We start from the raw sequence: 21,880 nt of genomic DNA, 5'->3' as shown, positions 1-21,880 counted from the left end.
GTGTGAAAACAGTGAAATATGAGATGAGGTAATTCTTGATCAGTGTGTCATTTTACAAGTTACTAAACCAACAAATGTGTGTTAGGGCATGGTAACACTTCCATAAGTGAAAGGATTAAAAATAATTTGTGTGGAACTTGTTAAATTAAATAAAGCCATTGAGCAAAATAAAAGGAATAAAGATTACCACAACCTGTACCATTTTTAAAAATAACTCTCTATATTAACAGAGAATTCTGGCATTTACCACTGGATGAAGAATGAAAACTCTTGACAACGTTCATTCCATTATTTGAACAACATTGCTTCAGCCATTTACCCTGGTGTCTTATCTGTATTCAAAATATTCCAAACCATAACATGTTGGAGGCATTCTGTCAAGTAAAATATGCTTTCAAAAACACTAAAGAACAAGGGCAGTTCTGAAAAATTATAGAAAACAAGACTAACTCTCAAATGGGTTTCCCAAAACCTACCACCAAGTTCGACAGTCCAATTTTTCAAGCGAGCATAATAGCAGATCCATGGAAGACAAAGGATATCACCTCGAAATATTATGGAATGCAGAGGTCCAAGCAGACTAATTTCTATCACATTGGACAAACTAATCAATGATTGAGCCAACTCTCAGACAACACTAGACTTGATGTTGGAATGAACAAGAACAGATTTTACGTGGTGTACTGTCAGCAAGTTTAGCATATTGCTATGTTGAACTACTTAATCATAGTGGCAGCTGGTGCTTTATTGACTGAATTAGGATATTTCTTATTACAAATTCAAAAATATGACATAAGTTGAATAGTTTACTACACATCTCAAACATTAATATAAAGGAAAGTGAAGCAATCTTGAGCAAGTGAGTATTTTTCAGATTATATGAGAGTTACAAGTTGGAATAGAAAATAATCATAAACTAGGATTAATGTTGCTAAACAAAATTGCAAAAACCTCAAAGATACGAAGATTCCAATTAAGATAAATGAGATATGATGCTACAACAGAGTATGATCTGGTATAGTATCAAACCACAGAGATGATTCTAAAACAGTATTTGCTGGAAAAGCACCTGTGAAGAGAAATCAGAGTTAATATTTTGGGTCCAGTGACCTTTCCTCAGACCCGAAACTTTAACTCTGATTTCTCTGCACAGGTGCTGCCAGATCTGCTGAGCTTTCCCAGCAACTTGTGTTTTGTTTCTGATTTAGAGCATCCACAGTTCTTTCAGTTTTTACAAAGGTGAGTCATCTTAATTCCAAATGATCAACTGAACTAGGAAAACAAGAACTTCATTTGGCGAAGTAAAGGCTTTCATATCCTTAATTACTGGATATTTGCACACAAAACTGGCAGAAAGTCAAATATGCTTAGAAACATAAACACTTTCCATTTCAGGGTGAGGAGGAGGGACAATGATTATCAATGTGAAGAAAATCATTAGTGGATTGTAGGATCAAGCAAAAATCCCCATCATCTGAAATACTGGACAAGAACTTGGAGTTTTCCAATGACTAAAATGTCAGGCAAAACCCTGGACTGAGGCAGCAACAAACAAACAAACAACAGAGCTGGCAGAATGGAGATTTCTGTCTGGGACTATTATTCAGCCTGGAATTCTAACTTACATCTTCTCTAAACGGACAATCAACCAAACAGACTCTGCCTTGAGACAGCTTTTACCTCTTGGTCACTCAGCATAGACAGCATGGGGCTTACAGAGATACTGGGCATTCAACTTCAATCAAAATTCACACATACTCTTAATGATCAGCAAATCAATTGACTTCAGAAGGAAACACCTGAAACACAATGAAAAGCGCAGATTTAGTGTGAATATAAGGGGCTCACAATCAGTATAATTGCAGGCCCAAAATTTACCTGGGGGAGCAATTCTGAGAGCAATTTAGAATGAAGAGCTTCTGAGCAAGAGCTTCCAAGTACTGGCCTATTACAAACCAGGAAAACCAATGGCAACCAACCACGACAGCAGATCCAAAAACCAATACACTCTGCAAACCAACCAACTCAACAAACACCACAAGACCTGACACATCCTGAAGTGAAAATCAGGCCCAGGAAACTAGCTGAAAGTAAAGAAATCCAGGTACTTGCCTGTTGGACCCAATATGCATCTTACAGCATCTGCACTCAATCCAGACTGATAAACCTATGCAGTCTGAAGTCTTCCTCCAGCTGTGTTCAGCAAGCAGGAACAACCAGTGTATTTCAAAACCATGTTTTCTTTAGTAGTGAGCTGAACTCCTGAGGCACCAAAGTTCTGACCTAGCTAGCAGTGGTGACAGTGCATTGGGACCTGAAGGATAGGAAGCCTGATTAAATATTCTATTATTGAACATGATTAGAACCTAAAAACAACAGTTTTAATCTCGCTAATATATGTTTAATAGTATTACTGTTCTCTGTATAGTTGATTGTGTCAATTTCCCTTTTATTGTATTTACTTATATTTCTTGCATTATGCTTCTTGCATTTTAAATAAATGCAGAGATTCTTTTGTCTTGAAACATCTGACTAGTGTCTTGTTTATTTCATTTTTCCTTAGTAAGTCCAGTATCTAGAACCAGGGAGCTTGGGGGGTAATTCAAACCACTTAAAAATCAGAAAATAACTGATTGTAAAACTCCAGGCTGGACTGACTATCCAGACATCAAAGAAGACAATGTGATCAAATCACTGACATGTCTCTGATGCATTAAACAATGACTTTCTAAGCGCAAATACACACTTGGAGAGAACAGACCATTAACCAACTCTGAGAAAACCTTGAATGAGCTCTGATTTGGAGATGCTGGTGTTGGACTGGGGTGTACAAAGTTAAAAATCACACAACACCATGTTATAGTCCAACAGGTTTAATTGGAATCACACTAGCTTTCGGAGCGATGCTCCTTCATCAGGTGATATCGCCTGATGAAGGAGCATCGGTCCGAAAGCTAGTGAGCTTCCAATTTAAACCTGTTGGACTATAACCTGGTGTTGTGTGATTTTTAACTTTGAATGAGTTCAGGAAGTTTGGTGCAGTCATGACAAAGCTTATCCAGGTGAAACAGATTTTTTAAAAATTGGCAGGTGTTTGGAAGAGAATTGACAGTGTGCTGTTGGAAAAGCACACCAGGTCAGGCAGCATCCGAGGAGCAGGAAAATCAACATTTCAGGCTGGAGCTTTTCATCAGGCAAAGGAGAATGTCAAATTTGTAGAAAGATAATGACTAGTGGAGATCTAAATGTTAACTCTTGGCTATGTCATATAGAAAGCAATGTCAGATTGTAGGATGGAGACACATTGAAGAGAAAAGCAAGACGCCAGACCTTATAAAACTGCAGATGCTGGAATCCAAAGTAGACAGGCAGGAGGCTGGAAGAACATAGCACACCAGCATCAGGAGTTGTAGAAGTCAATTTTTCAGTTGTAACCCTTCTTCAGGACAGGCGGTGTGTGTAAGAGAAGCTGCAGATAAAGGGGGTGGCGAGGCAGAGTGGCGAAGTGGGGATAGGAGAAGACCTGGTTGGTCAATGGGAGGAATGAATGCGGTTGATAGCAGAGAGGAGTGGAAGGGAGGGGGAGGGGCTGGGATGGGGATCGGGGAAGGGAGGGGAGGTTATATGAAATTGGAGAACTCAATGTTGAGCCCTTTGGATTATAGGCTGCCCAGGTGGAAGATGAAGTGTTATTCCTCCAATTTGCGATTTTGTTCATTGTGACAATGGAGGAGGCCAAGGATGGTCATGTTAGAAAGGGAGTGGGAAGGTGAATTAAAATGAACGGTGACTGGGAGGTCTGTTCAGGCCTTGTGGGCCCATCTGGGATACTTGGCAAACTATTCCCTAAGTTTACGTTTGGTCTCCCCGATGCAGAGAAGACCACATCAGGAGCACCTAATGCAGTGAACTAGGTTGGAAGAACTAGACCCCACCACCAAGAACATCTTCTATTCCCCACCCCTCTCTGCCTTCCACAAAGACTGTTCCCTTCGACAGTCATTGGTTAGCGCCAATCTCCCCACATGCACGAAAGAGAGGGATGACCCCAAAGTTGAGGGAACCAGAATGTCACGTGAGTTTGGGTAGAGAAGAGAAATGACAAAAGCACAATATCACTTTGTGGTCATTCATAGGTCCTCTGTCAATAACCACACAATTGAATTAAGTATGAAAGAAGAAACAGTAGGACATTTTAGAAAAGTACATTCATCATCATAGATTTTGAAAATCTATGAAAAAGAAAATGCAGCCTTGATGAGGAGTTCATAGAATGTTTTCAGGATAGTTGCTCAGAACAGCACAACTGATACCAACAGGGGAGCAGACTGTACTATCACTCCAAGAGACGACTTCCAACCAGAGAGAATCTATCCATCTCTACTTGATGTTCAATGGCATTGCTGTCATGGAATCATGCACCATCATTATATCCAGATGTACTATTGAACAGGTATTGAACTGAACTGGCCACATAAACACTGGGACTTCAAGAGCAGAGCCAGAGGCTGGGAATTCTGCAGCAAGTAACTGACTTTTTAACTCCCAAATCTGTCTACTGCGGTCAAGCCTGGTAAGATGGATTAAAATAATTGAATATCTCTGAAAGAAGCTGCAATCACATATATGTCATCCTGTGTACTAGCCAACTAAATGTACAAACTACATTGCTCTCAGCAACTTGAAATGAATCCCTCCAGCATTATATAATAGCATTAGAAGTGCAGCAGAGAAAGAGCTGGTCTATTGGCGGGCTGTTTTCCATATTTCTGCATTCAAAAGTATCATGTCTGAAAATAAGGACTGCATATCACCAAATTAGGTTATTATCCTGTTAAACAGCAAGTTTCTGTGGAACAAACCTGCTTCCAGGTGGTGGGAAAACCTTGGATTTCATAAAGTTCGAGCGATGGATTCCAAAGGGGAGGACATTTTATAAATCACTGGTTTGACCTCAGCGGGATAACAGTGTCCTCTTAAAGTATCAAAACTTTAGAAAATTTACACAGATTTGGATGGGGTGCTCAAGAGATTTAGGAGAAAGTGAGGATTGCAGATTCTGGAGATCAGAGTCAAAAGTGTGGTGCTAGAAAAGCACAGCAGGTCAGGCAGCATCTGAGGAGCAGGAGAATTGCTGTTTCTTGATGAAGGGCTTATGCCCAAAATGTTGATTCTCCTGCTCCTCGGATGCTGCCTGACCTGCTGTGTTTTTCCAGCACCACACTCTTGACTGCACAAGAGATTTACCAGAGTACAAACAATAATGAGGATGGTCAATGATGTGGAGCAACTACATAGTTTAGGACTACTTAACAAAACAAAAAAGGTCAAGGAATGATTGAATCATAGTGTTGGAAAAAAAAAGAGGGATTTGATGGGAAGGTGAGGGCAACATATTCCAGCAGAAGGAAATTTGCTAATCAGAGGACAGTGATTCAAGATAGTTGACCAAGAGGATATCAGGTTGATGAGATTTCCCTTCAGACTCAGTGATTTATGATTTTGACTGTTTTGACTGGAGGGACAGTGGAAGCAGATATGATGTAACTTTGAGAAGGGAATTGGGCACACATTTGAAGGAAAAAGAAGAAAAAGCTATGAAGAAAAATCAGAAAAAGGAAAGGTCAGGCATGAGGACGTTCACTGATGACTGCATAATGTGCACTAATCATGATTCCTCAGATATTGAAGCCATCTGTGTCTATACATAGAAAGAGTAGGCAATGTTCAGACTTACATGCATATATGGCAAATAACATTTATGTCACACAAGTGCCAGGCAATGATTATCTCATGCACCTTAAAACAGGGAAGGTAGGGTGAAGGAGAGTCATGTCTCAGTGATATTTTACCATTTTATAATATCAATTGATCTTTAATTACAATGTAGATTTCACTTCTAAAGCTGCAAAGTTCTCTACATGGTGTCAAACCATCAAGGAAGGGAATGAGCATATTTTTGGGAAGAAAGTAACATGCTCAGACATTGAAACAATCATGTGTCCAATCAGCAGAAACTCTACAACAAAAACTGTGATTACAAAATTATAGCTTCTCATTCAGTTCATAAGCAAGAAATTTTGCTGTATCAACTTCAACAGTGGAGGGAAAATAATATAGAACAACTTCTGCATCATTGAATCCAGTCTCAGTGCCTCAGAAATGATGAGTCGTGTTCGATATTAAAAAAAAATTACATACTTCCAGATATGTGTATCGTGAGAATATGTTTCATTTTGTTTGTATGCTTTCAAATAGAAAAGCAATAATTTGGAAAGACAGAATAATACTCATATCCTTCTTTCTTTCATTCCCATGAGTCCATAAAAAGACTTTGAAAATTATACACACCAAAAAGACTAAGCATATTCCAACCTAATAATAAATGCTAAAGAAGTTCAATTCGCTCACATAAACTAATTTTTATTTTCACTGATTGTTAAAAGAATTAAACTTACCATCTGCTATGTGATCAGTCTAAATATAATGGATAATGATCAATTATATTGCTGTTCTGCTTGCCAAAATTGCTGAATTGCAGCTGGACAAAGGAATGCTTCGCAAATGTATTCACTGTGTTATCACACAGTGGATCCCATTTCCCACACCAGTGTTCTCAAGCGAGAAAACCACATCAACATTTCACATTGATTGTCATCAACTAGATTTTACCATATCAGCTTGATGCAGTGTCTTTTTTTAGTTCATAGAATCATAAAGTCCCTGTGGAAGCAGACCATTCACCCCATTGAGTCCACAGTGACCCTCACCCAGACCCATCCCCAACCCTCTCCCTATAACTCTGCATTTCTCATGGCTAATCCACCTAGTCTATATATCCCTGGACACTATGGGCAATTTAGCATAGCCAATCCACCTAACCTAATTATCCACCGTGTTCATCAGTTTTACATGCAACAATAGTTTCATGTACTTCCCAACAATGTTGCACTTTAGACTGTTTCAAAGGTCTATGAAATAAATTGATTACCAAGGGTTACAAGTTGAATTTGCTATTTATTTATTTTGCAAAACACTTCAACCTCACCGGTGTGTCATCGAACAGGCTGGATAGGCTTATTCGGGATTAATGATGATTCAAAACAGTGTACCACTTGATCCATAAAGCAATAACAGGAGATGAATAAAATCCCAAAGGAATGCTACAGCTAATGCATAAAAACACAACAGAGAGAGCTCATGTGCTTTGAAGAAATGTCTATTTTTATTCTGAAAACAGGAAACATGATCATGGGCACTTTCTCATTTAACACGTAATTCTGTGCTCCACTTGAATTCCAAAAATGCAACGATCTGATAAATTATCAGTGCAGTAAGTAAGGATTAACCTTTTAAATCAGTCACAAATCTTTTCATTTGATTTGAAAAAATCTTTCAGGCACTTCTTTTAGTTCTGACCTCACAGTGAAACTATCTTGGAGCATGGCAAACTCTGTATGCATTCTTATTAATGGAACTCTGTTAGATGTGTATTTGAAAAATAAATTTTGACAAAGCACTGAGTGAATCAATTGTTTAATCATTTACTGCAGAATGAGCCATTTCCATGTAAATTGCATTTCCTAACAGAACTGCCTGTGCTGCCCATGAAGTATTTTTCTCTACATATAAAAAGAAATCTATAATGACAGATTTTGCATTATAACCCTGCAAATTAGAAATTTTTCACAATGTTAAGCACATGAGGGTTTCTAGCTAATATCTTACCCATTTGAAGCAGGAAGTCAAGCAAGAGTTCATGGGTTTCTTTTTTTACCAAATCCTATTGAAATTAAACGAATAAAGTTTGGGAGAAGATTTGTAGCTCGGGTGCTCGTTGTTGTGGTTCTGTTCGCCGAGCTGGGAATTTGTCTTGCAAACGTTTCGTCCCCTGTCTAGGCGACATCCTCAGTGCTTGGGAGCCTCCTGTGAAGCGCTTCTGTGCTGTTTCCTCTGGCATTTATAGTGGCCTGTCTCTGCCGCTTCCAGTTGTCAGTTCCAGCTGTCCGCTGTAGTGGCCGGTATATTGGGTCCAGGTTTGAAACAAACACATCGACCTGGACCCAATATACTGGCCACTACAGCGGACAGCTGGCAAACACATCGACCTGGACCCAATATACCGGCCACTACAGCGGACAGCTGAAACTGACAACTGGAAGCGGCAGAGACAGGCCACAATAAATGCCAGAGGAAACAGCACAGAAGCGCTTCACAGGAGGCTCCCAAGCACTGAGGATGTCACCTAGACAGGGGACGAAACGTTTGCAAGACAAATTCCCAGCTCGGTGAACAGAACCACAACAAATTAAATGAAGTTTTATACTTCAGCATCCTCAATGACACTATGCATTCTAAACAGTCCCATGTTGACCAACAAAGATTCTTATTTTTACCTGGATCACACAGAAATCAGATCGACAAATACTCAGTGTTGTACATAGCAACAAAAAATGTGAGAGAAACTCAGCATGTCTGGCAGAATCTATGGAGATTTTCAGTCCAGTATGACTCTTCAGAACCCATGGGAAGTTATTTCTGTAGTGCCCAGGTTTTCAGCACTACTTCAGTTGTGGTCCATGCTCAGTGAAATCTTTATAAACACCAAACAAAAGATTACTCTTACCAGAAACAAGTGTTATAAACAATTAGCATAAGCAGCAAGTGGCCTAACACCTATGTTGCAACCTCTTGTTACTTTGGCTTGAGCCTGAGGCAGCCAAAACCATTGGCAAACCAATGGAAAACCAACACTGGAACCTGCAATTAAAAGTAGTTTTCACCTTAAACACTACCTTCTTTTGTCCAACAACATCTGGCCATTTTCCTTCAGATCCTGCTGATTTTATCCAATCGTTTACTTACACATTGGTACTTGAATCTGGAAGGGTTTGGACCTTTATGCCTTCTAAATGATATCCAATTAACCAAAACCCCATTACAGCAGATATCATTGAATCCCTCCAGTGTGGAAGCAGGCCTTTTGGTCCATTGAGTTCACACTGGCCCTCCCAACAGCGTCCCACCCAGACCCCACCCATTTTTATGGTAAACCCACCGAGCCTGCACATCCTTGGATACCAGGGAGTGGCAGATGGAGTTTAATTTAAATAAATATGAGGTGCAGTATTTTGGAAAGGCAAATCAAGGCAGGACTTATATACTTAATAGTAATGTCCTGGGAAGTGTTGCTGAAGAATGAGACCTTGGAGTGCAGGTTCACAGTTCCTTGAAAATGGAGTGGCAGGTAGATAGAATAGTGAAGAAGGCATTGGTATGCTTGCCTTTATTGGTCAGTACATGGAGTATAGGAGTTGAGAGGTCATGCTGTAGCTGTACAAGACATTAGCTCAGCCACTTTTGTAATACTGCATGCAGTTGCAGTCTCCCTGCTTTTGGAAGCATGTGAAACTTGAAAGGGTTCAGAAAAAGTTTACAAGGATGTTCTAGGGTTGGAGGATTTGAGCAATAGGGAGAGGCCGAATAGTCTGGGGCTATTTTCCCTGGTGAGTCGGAGGCTGAGGGGTGACCTTAAAGAGGTTTACAAAATCATGATGGTCATTGACTGGGTAAATAGACTAGGCCTTTTCCCCGGGATGAGGAAATCCAAAACAAGAGGGCATAGGTTTAAGGTGAAAGGGGAAAGATTTAGTCTGGATCTAAAGGGCAACCTTTTCATACAGAGGTTGGTGCATGTATGGAATGAGCTGCCAGCCAAAGTGGTGGAGGCTGGTAAAATTGCAGCATTTAAAAGGCATCTGAATGGGAACAGGAATACAAAGGGTTTAGATGTGGGATATGGGTGAAATGCTGGCAAATGAGACTAGATTTATTTGGGATATCTGGTCAGCTTGGACAAATTGGATTCAAAAAGTGTGGCATTGGGAAAGCACAGCAGGTCAGGCAAGGTCTGAGGAGCTGGAGAGTTGATGTTTTGGGCATAAGTTCTTTGTCAGGAATGTGGGGGGTTGCAAAGGGGACTGAAAGATAAAGAGGAGGGTGGGGGTGGGGCTGGGGTGAAGGAAGTTGGGAAGGCAATAGGTGGATGCAGGTGGGGTTGTTTGTGATAGGTTGGTGGGGAGGGAAGGAAGATGGGCAGGTAAGACAGTTCAAAAGGGCGATGTCAAGTGCGAGGGTTGGATTGGGATGAGCTGGGGTAGGGGATATTTTAGAAACTAGTGAAGTCAATGTTAATGCCATGTATTGGAGGGTCCCAAAGTGGAAGATTAGGCGTTCTTCCTCCAGTTGTCGGGTGGCTTGGATTTGGCACAAGAGGCAGCCCACGACTTGCATGTCCTTGGCACAGTGGGAGGGGGAATTGAGATGGTCAGCCACAGGACAATGGAATTGTTTGGTGCATGTTTCCCAGAGATACTTTTCTGAAATGTTCTGCGAGTTGGCGCCTTGATTCCCCGATGTAGAGGAGACCACATTGAGAGCAACGAACATATAGATGAGGTTTTTGGATGTGCAGGAAAATCTCTGCCGCATATGAAAAGATCCTTTGGGGCATTGGATGGAGGTAAGTGGAGAGGTGGCCAGGGAAGATGCCAGGTGTGGAAGGTGGGTTGGTGGGAGGCATGCATCTATGAGGGAGTCAGAGATGGAATGGTCTCTGCAGAACGCAGATAGGGATGGGGTCTGATTGTAGGTGGTGGAAATGATGGAGGATAATACATTGTATCTGGAGATTAGTGAGGTGGAAGGTGAAGACCAGGGGAGGTTCTATGATCTTCTGCCTTTGGACCCTTCAACCACAGGGCATCAATATTTTCCAGCATCTGCAGTCTTTAATTTCTCCATGGACAAGGATCTGTTTCTGTGCTGTATAGCTCTATGACTGTACATGGTCAATTCACTTAACTTGCACGTCTTCGAACTGTGCGAAGAAACTGGAACACGCAAGGGAAACCAGCACAGACACAGGGAGAACATGCAAACTCCACACACAGTCACCTGAGGGTGGAATCAAACTATGGTCCCTGGTGCTGTGAGGCAATAGTCTAACCACTGAGCCACCGTGCCACTCATGCTCCTATAATGTCACATTGGCACATCATCAGATTAGGCCCAGAAACTAAACATCTGAAACTGTGGCATATCACTTCAGATAGGCACTAAACCACTCAAAGCTTTAAAAAGTTGAATTTGTGAAGATATTTTATTTTCTCTCTTAACTTAATCATTGTTTCCCTCTCTATTTCTAACTTACATCTAATGACTGTCATTTGCTTCTACCCTCCCTGCATTCATTTCTCTCTTAAATCACAAATGTTGAGGAGATGAACAATTAATTATGTCATTCACCAAGACTCCTTTGAGCTTGTTCAACCACGATCAGACTGCACTTCCAGCAGTTTATGGTGTAAATGTTCTTCGAACTGAAGGGGAATAAAGATCAATTTATGAGGCACAGTGTACGTCTACTTCTGCAAGAAACCTTTTGGCTGTTGTTCTGAAGTTGGAACACAGAGTAAGTAGGACGAGAACGCCTTTTACCAATGTACAAGTCACAATCTTAAAAGCTGTTGTATGTTCATTTTCAGTGTCCTAACTTTGCACTTTACCTGAGTTTAATATTTCAGCAGTTCATGTACTTTTCTTCACAGATATTTATGTTTTATCAAAGATAATGTTATTCGCACATATAGGGAACAACATATTGATTGTAACTGACAACTACATTGTAATAGATTTCAATGTATGAAGCTAAAACAGCTAGCTAGATGAATCAGAAAATGCTCTATTGCATGTCATCACTTCAGCTACACCAAACAAAAGTTTAAAAAACTACAGTCTTCACTTTATTAGATCTTAATTGAGACCCAATATACCTTCGCCTCTTAAATGCAATGTCAACCTTAAACTTTTGTAGTCTGATTCAATGCTACACGATGAGTCTAACGCTACATTATGAGTCTAAATTTGAAGCAGACTTGTTGAGGAGAAGGCAAGGTCAAGAACTGTCATCAGTCTTAGAATACTAAATACTGCTTGGTAACCCTGAGTGTACCAGGCTCTTGTCTTGCTGTTACAACACTATTATCTAGATGAGTATCTCTGTTCTAATCCAACAGTCAGATAACGAAATCCACTCACACTATACTATTTATACCATCATCACAAGGTTACTCCAGGACCCCAAAGAGCCTATAAACCCATCAGAATACTTCCTTTCTGCTTGAAGGCAATGTAGTTAAGCAACCTCTACAATCCTTAATTCTGCATTCTGAACACATGGTGAAGCGTGGATGTTGGAAATCAGAATAAGAAACAGAACATTCTGAAAATACTCAACGGTGCTGATGAAAGTCAGTAAGAGTAAAAGAAAATGGGTGGAATTATCACGTGGAGTTGAAGGGCTCTTGTCCATTCATGGACAGACAATGAGGACCCTACACATTGCCTCTTTTTGTGAAGAGTGTTCACAAGCACAGGGACTTGAAGGGGCAGATGGCATGCCCTCCCCAACTCTATCCAAGTGCCAAATAGTGGAAATCCTCTTCACACTGTGCTGCTGTTTCATCAGAGGCCGGTAGTTCCCTTTGAGGGACGGATTCTGCTGTTAGAAGAGGGAATAATTTTCCATGGCTCACACCAACCCCTTCCTCAGACAAATCTTTGAATGAGGTACTTAATGTAGGAATTCTGTATGGCGAAGCACTGGCTTATATTAACAGCAGCAGAGTGAGACCCTTAAGTGGGCGATAATTTATCATTTTTGGCTCTCAATTGGTGGCATTCAGAGAGGAAACGGAGGGATCCCTTATATCATGGAATTGAATCAATGTGGCATCAGGAAGGTGGCAAAGTTTCTTTGTGGCACTTTCCCACAAAATCAAATGCCCTGCCACTAAACATGTCATGGGAAAGGACACAGGATTCCACCTGTTATCTCTGTTTCTGTCTCCATGGATGGTGTCTGAACAGTTGAATATTTGAAGCATTTCTTTTCACTACATATGCTCCTGAATAAGGTTGGAACACAACTTCCATAGCCAATAATATTTTAAAAAAACTGAATGGAATAACAGGTAGGTATCTTACCAATGAGGAAAGAATTTGATAGCAATCACAAACAGAAGTCTCTTCAAGGCTTCCCTGAAAAATATAAAATGAATCAGAACTTTAAAGAACTGCATCTCCATTATGCCAGGCAACTAAAGTTGTTAGAAAATAAATATTGAGCAAAGAATCACAGTTTTCATCCCATTGCTACCAAAACGTTGTCTTAATTTATCATTGTGACTATTAAACAATCTTCAAAGGATAAATCTTTTCACAGCTACAGTGTCACATTTACATAGCATTTTTAGATTGTTGATTATATCTTTTACAGTTACATTATTTACAATTATTTATATATTTGTCAATGCTATACCAATGAGCTTGCATGCTTGTCTAGTGTTGAAATCAGTGAAAACAGATAATCACACACATCAGGAGAATACATTTCATATCACCTTAAGTGCTATAGTTATTACTTCAATTAACCTTGTAAGTGAAGAGTGAAAGGCAGACACGATGAAATTTAGAGACAATTATTGTTTCTCTGTTGCATCTTTTCTAATGCCATCTTCTGCAGGGGTCCTCAGAAATGTTCACCCTTTTCCTCAACTGAGGATTATCTGCCATCTTGATCTAATCTATTTCCTCCACCCACTGCTTTGCTTTCTTCCCTTAATATAACAAGGATCCCTTGGTCATCATTTTCCATCCCATCAGCAGCCACATCCAAAGACTTGTAAGCTGCCTTTTCTGCCACCTCCAGTGGGTTGCCACTACTGGGAAAATACTCCCTTTCTCTCTTTTTTCAACATTTTGCAAGAACTGTTCCCTCAGGGACTCCCTGGTCCACTTCCCCATACCCTCTAGTACCTTCCTATGCAATCGCAGACGATGCAACACTTGCCTGTTTATCTACTCCCTCTTCACTATTCAAGGCCCCCGAAGCAGCGATTTACCTGCGCTTCGCTCAATCTAGTCTACTGTATTCACTGCTCACGTTGTGGTCTCCTTTGTGTTGGCAGACAAAATGCAAATTTGAAGGCCACTTTGTGGAACACTAATGTTCTGTCCATCAGAATGACCCTGCACTTCCAGTCATCTTCCACTTCAACCACCACTTTATATACTCTGGCCAACTTTCTCTCTTGGGCCTCCTGCAGTGCATGAGTGCGGCCTAGTGCATATTGGAATTGGAAAACCTAAGATTTCAGGATTCAATATTGAGTTCAATGATTTTAGAGCCTGAAACCCACCTACCATGTCCTTTACCCACCCTCACACCCAAGTTCTCTTTTGATAATGAATTGCTTTCAGTGCAGCTAGTCCATTTTTATCAATCATGATACTCATTATTAGCTTTACTGTTTTTCTGCTTCACTGAATGACTAGCATCCCTTTGTCTACCTTTCTTTCTCTCTCTCTGGCCTCTAATTCCAATTATCTGTTCCTCTACTCCTGCCTCCCCTCTTCCACCCCCCTCCCCCCCCCCACACCCCCCCTCCCCAACTTATTGGCATATGTACCACCTTTTCTTAGCTCTGAAGAAGGATCACTGTACTTGAAATATTAATTCGGCTTTCGCTCCACAGCTGCTACCAGACCTGCTGAGTTTCTCTAACATTTCTTTGCTTCTAGTCCAAAGGAACTCTGATGGGAAAGTACTTATGAGACACACTGGTGAAAGTACAGGGGAATGTTGCAGCAGTTATGGTCCTGGACCAAGAAGACCAAAGTTAAAAATCCACTATGGTATGATGTGGAATTAAAATGAATAAAATCTAATAGTTTGGTAAGCTGCAACTAAATCATTACAAACATATGTACAGTGTGTTAGGTGAGTATATCATGCAACATGTCATGTAATGATTCATACAGAACAAACAGTCATTAGATTTGATCACTGTTTAATAGGGAGTTAGTTTACATCCATTTAAGTGAGATTGTAAGAAGTTGCAATTTTCAACCCATTTATGATTTCTCCTGTTAAAAAATGTGCAATCAAATAGTCAACTGACACACTTAATTTGAACTACGACTGAGGTACCAGATAGCTCTGTACCTACAATGAGTCATGCTACACTAGGAATAATTTCCTTAAAGGGAAGACAACAGAAATTGAGGAAAGCAAATAAAACAAGCAGCAAGAATATCCTTCAGGTGTTTAATTCATCATGAAGCTGCAATTTCATAACCTTGGTACAAATCTTGCAACAATTATTTGGTTTTCATTTGTTTATGATCTAAGTTTCTTCACAAACCCACAATCTTAAAGTCTATTGTCCATTCAAGAATAAATACTTTGATGTTGCCAAAATACATGATGGTCCTCAGGCATCATTTTACTTTGTCCAGATCACAGTTAATCTAATGGCAAATCAAACCAAGCTAGCTGGCACAAATATTATTTCAAATAGCACTCAAGTTTCATTAAGAGCTCCAGTCTGGCATTTTTCTCACTCAAACAACTGTGAGTGAGTTATGCCCTTCCTTTTTAACTCACTCAAAGTTAAGTGACTAACAAGAAGTGAAAATCTTAAGAAGCCACATGAGAAGATTGACTACCTGACTAAATGTTGCCAGTGTAGGCTATGAACTGCACGCAGAAAATCATTCCTTCAACTCAGGTTTACAACTCAGATTTACAACCCGGTCCAATCTCACCAGTTGAAAAGATATGGCTTTTTTCACAAACTGAAAAATTATTTTCCTCAAGGCTATAATATTCCATTGTGAAAATGCACAATGCTGATAGGTGGAGTCTGCTGTAATGTACAATGTCATCATACAGTGTATACAAGACATTCCCATGATTAAGTAACCTAAGAACTAAAATCCAAATAAACAGCATTTACCAATAATTAGGCTAAGTATATTTCTAGGGATCTTGAATTGCAGGATTGTGGCCTTCCCATTGGACTGGAAGATTCAGCTTCCTGCCATAAAGGTGTTACAAGTCTGAACAGGCTGTTTAAAAAAAACACTTCACAGGAATTTGAAGCAACTTTGAGAAAAAGCAAAGTAGATGTTTATTTCTGATTTGCACAACTATACATTCAATATTTCTCATCCATTCCGGAACCACAGAGATCAGGAGTTAAAGAAAAATATAAAACTCCTGACAACTAAATGCTGTTGCTAACGTAAATCGCAAAAACTTAAATTACTTCCCTCTTTGCTGTTGATCATACTGGATATGGAGACGTCGGTGTTGGACTGGGGTGTACAAAGTTAAAAATCACACAACACCAGTTTATAGTCCAACAGGTTTAATTGGAAGCACATTAGTGTGCTTCCAATTAAACCTGTTGGACTATAACCTGGTATTGTGTGATCATACTGGAGTAATCTCTCAAAAAAGTGAAGAAGTCCAAGTCACAATATACTGCCCTTGTCAATGTTTTAAGAAAATAAAAGCAAGATAATGAATCTTTTGCAACTGATTTTTTTTATTTTTAGGGACCATCTATTAACAAAGTTTTATTTTTAAGAAGGGTTCCTGCTTGAGTGTTCTTATACAGTTCTTGCGGCACAGTGATAGTGTTCTTGCCTCCACTGGAGATAGAGTCAGAGTCATAGAGCTGTACAGCATGGAAATAGACCCTTTGGTCGAACTTGTCCGTGCCGACCAGATATGCTAAATAAACCTAGTTCCACCTGCCAGCACCTGGCCTTTATCCCTATTAACCCTTTCTATTCATATACCCATCTAGATGCCTTTCAAATGTTGTTATTGTACCAGCCTCCACCACTTCCTCTGGCAGCTCTTTCCATACATGCATAACTCTCTGCCCCTTAGGTGCCTTTTAAATCTTTCTCCTCTCACCTTAAACCTTATACCGATGCCTTCTAATTTTTAACTCTCCCACCCCAGAGAAAATACCTTGGCTATTCATGCCATGCATGCCCTTATGATTCTATAAACTTCTATAAGGTGAGCCATCAGCCTCCGATTGTCCAGGGAAAATGGCCCAGTCTATTCACCTCTCCCTACAGCTCAATCCCATTTTACTTTGCGGTAACCTTCTTCACGATCCACTACAGCACCAATTTTGTTATCTGCAAACATACTAACCATACCTCCTGTGTTCACAATCAAATAATTTATATAAATGACAAAAAGTGCCGTATAACATGTCTGAAAAAGTTAGTTTATAAAAATGAGAAAGAAGACAATGTAAATTAGCAATTCAACATGAGTTATGGTTCAGCAGAACCCAGAAATCTAATTCTGTGATGAGACACAGGAAGATTTGGCTAAAATTTATCTTTATAGATAAAAATCTACAACTTCTCAGCATCATCACCTTGATGTGGAGAGGGTTCTGAGCTCCTTTTTCATTGTAGGACCAGCCATGATGGCAAAGCTGGGGAGGCAAAGCTGGGGAGCCAGAAAAAAAGTATGACCCAAAGGGTCCTTGACAGCAGAACAGCAAAGAAAGATCGTGTATCTCACCAATCATAAAGGTGAAAGGCAGCTGGAGGAGACAGTGGTCCCAGTCACCAGACTCCAATAGGTCACTGAAATCTGACAACCATTCTGTCAAGATTATTTGAACAATGACAGTGCTTCAAGATCCCTAGGTCAAACAAAGTTACATATGGGCTTCACAAATTACCATTGATGGATAATAACAGTCCCTTCCAGAAAACAACAGCATAAGCCGCAATAAGGCACTTAATCCGTCACATCCTGCTAATCAGAAGACCCATTTATGCATTCTTTGTTTTCAGTCAGCCACATCCATGCTAATATGTTACCCACAATCCATGAAATCCTACTTGGTGCAATAAACTTATATGCAACACCTTGCCAAATGCCTTTTGGAAATCCAAATACAGTACATCTGTAGGGTCTGCTTCATTCATAGCATTTTACTCCTTCAAACAACTCAAATAAAAGGGATGAACACAATTTCCCTTTCATAAAATGATGCTGACCTTTCCCAACTCCCTTGAGATTTTTTTCTAAGCACCCAGCTATAACTCTTTAGCAACTGATTGCAACATCTTCCCCATGACAGACATCAAGCTAACTGAACTGCCTTTTAGACCATTTCAGTCCTTTTTTGTTGGTAGATCCACAATGGCATTGGGGAGGCAGTCCCAGGGACACCGAATGAATGGCAATTTATTTCCAGGTCAGGATTATGAGAGAAAGTTCAAATCGTGGTGATACTATATTAAACTACTTTCCCTAGCAACCTCTGATTAGGCCACACACTAGCCTTCTTTTTTTTTAAACACAGTAGAGTCAGCCTGTCAATCGCTTCCAAACCGATATACAAGTATATTAACACGTATCTGGTGCCATCCTTACAAAATCTTCTCTGCCCCCTCTCCTGAGTCGCTAAAAATTAAAACACAGTCAGATACTGAAGTAACTGCACAGAGGCTGGTATCCTGTCATGAAGCCACCCTTTGTTTACTTATGCATAGCCAGCTCAGAGTCAGTCCCTGAAGTGAGGAGATTCTGAATCCCTCATTTATATTGGCCAGCTGAGTCTCCCTAATTGTTCCAGGTTAACAATCCAAATCAGGATGTCATAGTCAATATGATCTACCTGATTCCCACACTATAGATACTTACCTGAGGGGCTAGATGTTTATACTGCTGAGACAGGACCCAGATGCAAATATGCTAATCCCCATTTCCCAACAGATTCCAATTTTGCCAGAAGGGATAAGGTTGGGGCATATATCACAGAGGGGAAGTCCAAACACAGTACGACCATTGAAACTTGGAGTCCAGTTTGAACATCCCACTTGATTGCTGCAAGGGCTTTAACCAACAGAGTGGAAGCCACAAATTTATGGATTGCGCATAAACAGTCTTGAAGGGCAGAAAAGATCTGTTTAATTGCCATAATCTAGAGATTTTAAACCTTCCTCCAACTCTTAGAGTTTCAGAAAATAGAAAGGAAGCTGAACTACTTTGAATTACAGGGCAGCTGTTGGAATGTGTTGGAGCAGCTTCAATAGCATTTTTACAAATACTTGTTTGGGTATGTTGTAACACATCTTCGTGGCAGAAGGATTTGAACCTGGACCTTCTGATCCAAGACGTGTGGACATCATCACTGCACCACAAGAATCTTCATTTTTTTTTCCCTTATATTAGCCACATGAAGAGATGTACAAACTTCACATGTTCATGAGTGGAGTTACGTAGACTTTGAGAAGTGTATTTTATTTCAGCTCTGCATGGCTCCGCAATTCTGCCTATGTGGACATTGGTTCAGTGGCTATGAAGGTGGCCATTTGGGAGGGAATGGGGAGCATAATTTGGCATTAAAGCTTTGAAGGGCCACAGGTCCAATGGTCAGAGGGTTCTCATTTGCCACATCAGTTGGCAGAGAAGTATGAAGGGTGGTGAGGAGTGAGGGCTGGAGCACCTAAAATTGTCTGGCACAGCACAGGAAAGATTTCAGAAATGAATGGGTCCCTTCTGATCAGCCCATCTCCAAGGTTACCTGGGCTCTACTTCAAAGTTGGTGAAATTTTCTGTAACCAAAATCTGGCTAAAAGTTTTCTTAAGTGCTGTTCATTCCAGTGATGTGACTATCACACATTTGGCTTATAAAAATAAATTCATTAATATTTTATGTGTGATATCTGAAAAATATGCTTTATCCATTTCTGCAATGACATGTCAGACCCTGTTTTTTGTTCATTTCCTCTTCTGTTAGCTGCTTTTGGGGACATTCAAATGCAAAGTAATTTATTTGACTGAAACAAATACATCATAGTTCAAGGATAAAATGCCTTTCTTTTTGTAACCTCATACAGTATGAATGATGAACAAGTCGCTTTTGTTTTTTTATCTAAAAATATAATCATAAATTACAATTGTTTTAAGACCTTCTGATGAATAAAATGGCTTTAACTTGACTGGTGGACCTTCTAGAATGTGGGAAGCAATGCTACAGTAAGTCTGTGATGTAGCAAGTGTACAACTCCAAAGGTCTGTGCCTTAGATTGAAAGTTTTGTACCCAATATTTCCATACCGTATTGTGATTGTTGTGAGTCATAGCACTCGCAAATCATGTACCTGTCAAACAACTCATTTTACATGAAATGTTGTAGCTTAGATGCAGCTAAATCAATGCTGTTGCCAAGATGTGAAAAAGTTGTTTTTATCTCTTATAAGACCTAGAGTAATGTATGAAATAAAACGGAAGCAATCAGTTAACATACATTAAAATAACTGCACATGCCACCTGGAATAGACATAACATCCCCAAATGGATACTTTTACAGTATGCATGGTTGCAAAGAGTGACTAATTAATTACTCTGAACCTTGCGCTCCTCAGGACAAACATAATTTATGGGTGGCACGATGGCACAGTGGCACGGTGGCACAGTGATTGGGGTTCGATTCCCGCCTCAGGCGACTGACTGTGTGGAGTTTGCACACTCTCCCCGTGTCTGCGTGGGTTTCCTCCGGGTGCTCCGGCTTCCTCCCACAATCCAAAAATGTGCAGGTTAGGTGAATTGGCCATGCTAAATTGCCCATAGTGTTAGGTGAAGGGGTAAAATGTAGGGGAATGGGTCTGGGTGGGTTGCACCTCGACAGATCAGTGTGGACTTGTTGGGCCAAAGGGCCTGTTTCCACGCTGTAAGTAATCTAAACTAATCTAATCTAATGCTAAATTTCAAAAAATTACAACAATTTATCCTTTAGGGGAAAAGAGTGCTCACAAGTCAATTGATTATTTTCTTCATGGTAATGTCTTGACCAAAGTGCTTCCAAATCTCAACTTCTATTAGAGCACCAGTTGAACAATTCTGAGTGGACTAATAGCCACACAAACAATATAATATAATAAATTGAACACATAATGTGTTCATTTAAACTTCTAAGAAACAACACTCTTTAAAACACAGGGAAAAATTCTCTCAAAACAGAGGGAATATATTCAAAGCCTTCCATCTTTTTGCATTTAACCTGAAGCTTGGGGAGCTGATAGATCCTCATTGCTTTTGCCATGGTCAACTATTCTGCTGTGCCTTCTTTCTTTCATGTCTCCACAAATCCTCTTAATTTGAAACCAATGTATGATTTACTTCACCCTCACAATCTGCCCACTCTATAATTGCTCTCTCTGTTCCCATCCTGGACAATGGTCATCAAGGGCCAGCCGGCCTTTCCATCTGGCTGCAGATTAATAACAAAAATCAAACAACGGCCTCCCATTCACTTTGTCTCCTTGTGTTCGCAGATTTTCTGGCTGAGAAGATTACCCCATTCCCATATTGGAGCCATTTTATATCTAATGTTGGGTGTGAGGGGTGTGAATGTGTATGGTAATGACAACCAGACTGCCTGGAGAGATGTGGCAAAGCCCAGTCAGCTGCTTACTTTCTTGAGCTCCCTTTGACTGCAACAAACCATGGAGTGACTAGAATTATGCACTTCCTTTTTAACATTCCCACTGTTGTCAGTTATGCCCCATTAACTAAATTATAATATATAGACTTCCCTGTTATCAGTGATAAAATGATGACGATAATAATGGCTGTGCACTTTATAGGGTCAATTCCAACAATTCAAAGACTCAGTTGCCAAAGAATATTTGAATGGCAATATGAACAAATAAATTAGGAGCTGTTGTGGCCATTTGACTCTTCAAACATTCTGTGCCATTCAGGAAGATCATGGTTGATCAGATCATGACCACACAATTCAATTTTCTTGTCCACCTCTATAAACTTGGACAGATATCAGTCAACAGCCCAGCCACATCGATTTTGTTTGCATTCCATGTCTCAGCCTACACCCCTTCCTTCATGAGGAAATTCCACAGACTAACAACTTTAAGTGAGAGGAAAAATAAAATAAAATTTCTGTCCTAAATGCCGGACAACTTAC

The 21,880-nt window shown here is 40.1% G+C and overlaps 1 protein-coding gene across 1 annotated transcript in view; it reads right to left on the bottom strand.

The window, feature by feature from the left end:
• Positions 1-21,880, bottom strand: part of LOC140487787 (receptor-type tyrosine-protein phosphatase delta) — a 2,436,480-nt gene that overhangs the window by 1,825,203 nt on the left and 589,397 nt on the right. The window contains exon 3 of the mRNA XM_072587053.1: positions 13,048-13,101. The gene's annotated coding sequence lies outside the window, so the exon portion shown is untranslated. The remainder of the gene's footprint in view (positions 1-13,047; positions 13,102-21,880) is intronic.

Source organism: Chiloscyllium punctatum, chromosome 2 (assembly GCF_047496795.1).
Source record: "Chiloscyllium punctatum isolate Juve2018m chromosome 2, sChiPun1.3, whole genome shotgun sequence".
NCBI classification, from domain to species: domain Eukaryota; kingdom Metazoa; phylum Chordata; class Chondrichthyes; order Orectolobiformes; family Hemiscylliidae; genus Chiloscyllium; species Chiloscyllium punctatum.
Note: the sequence above shows the minus strand (reverse complement) of the source record. Positions and strands in the feature narration are given on the sequence as shown.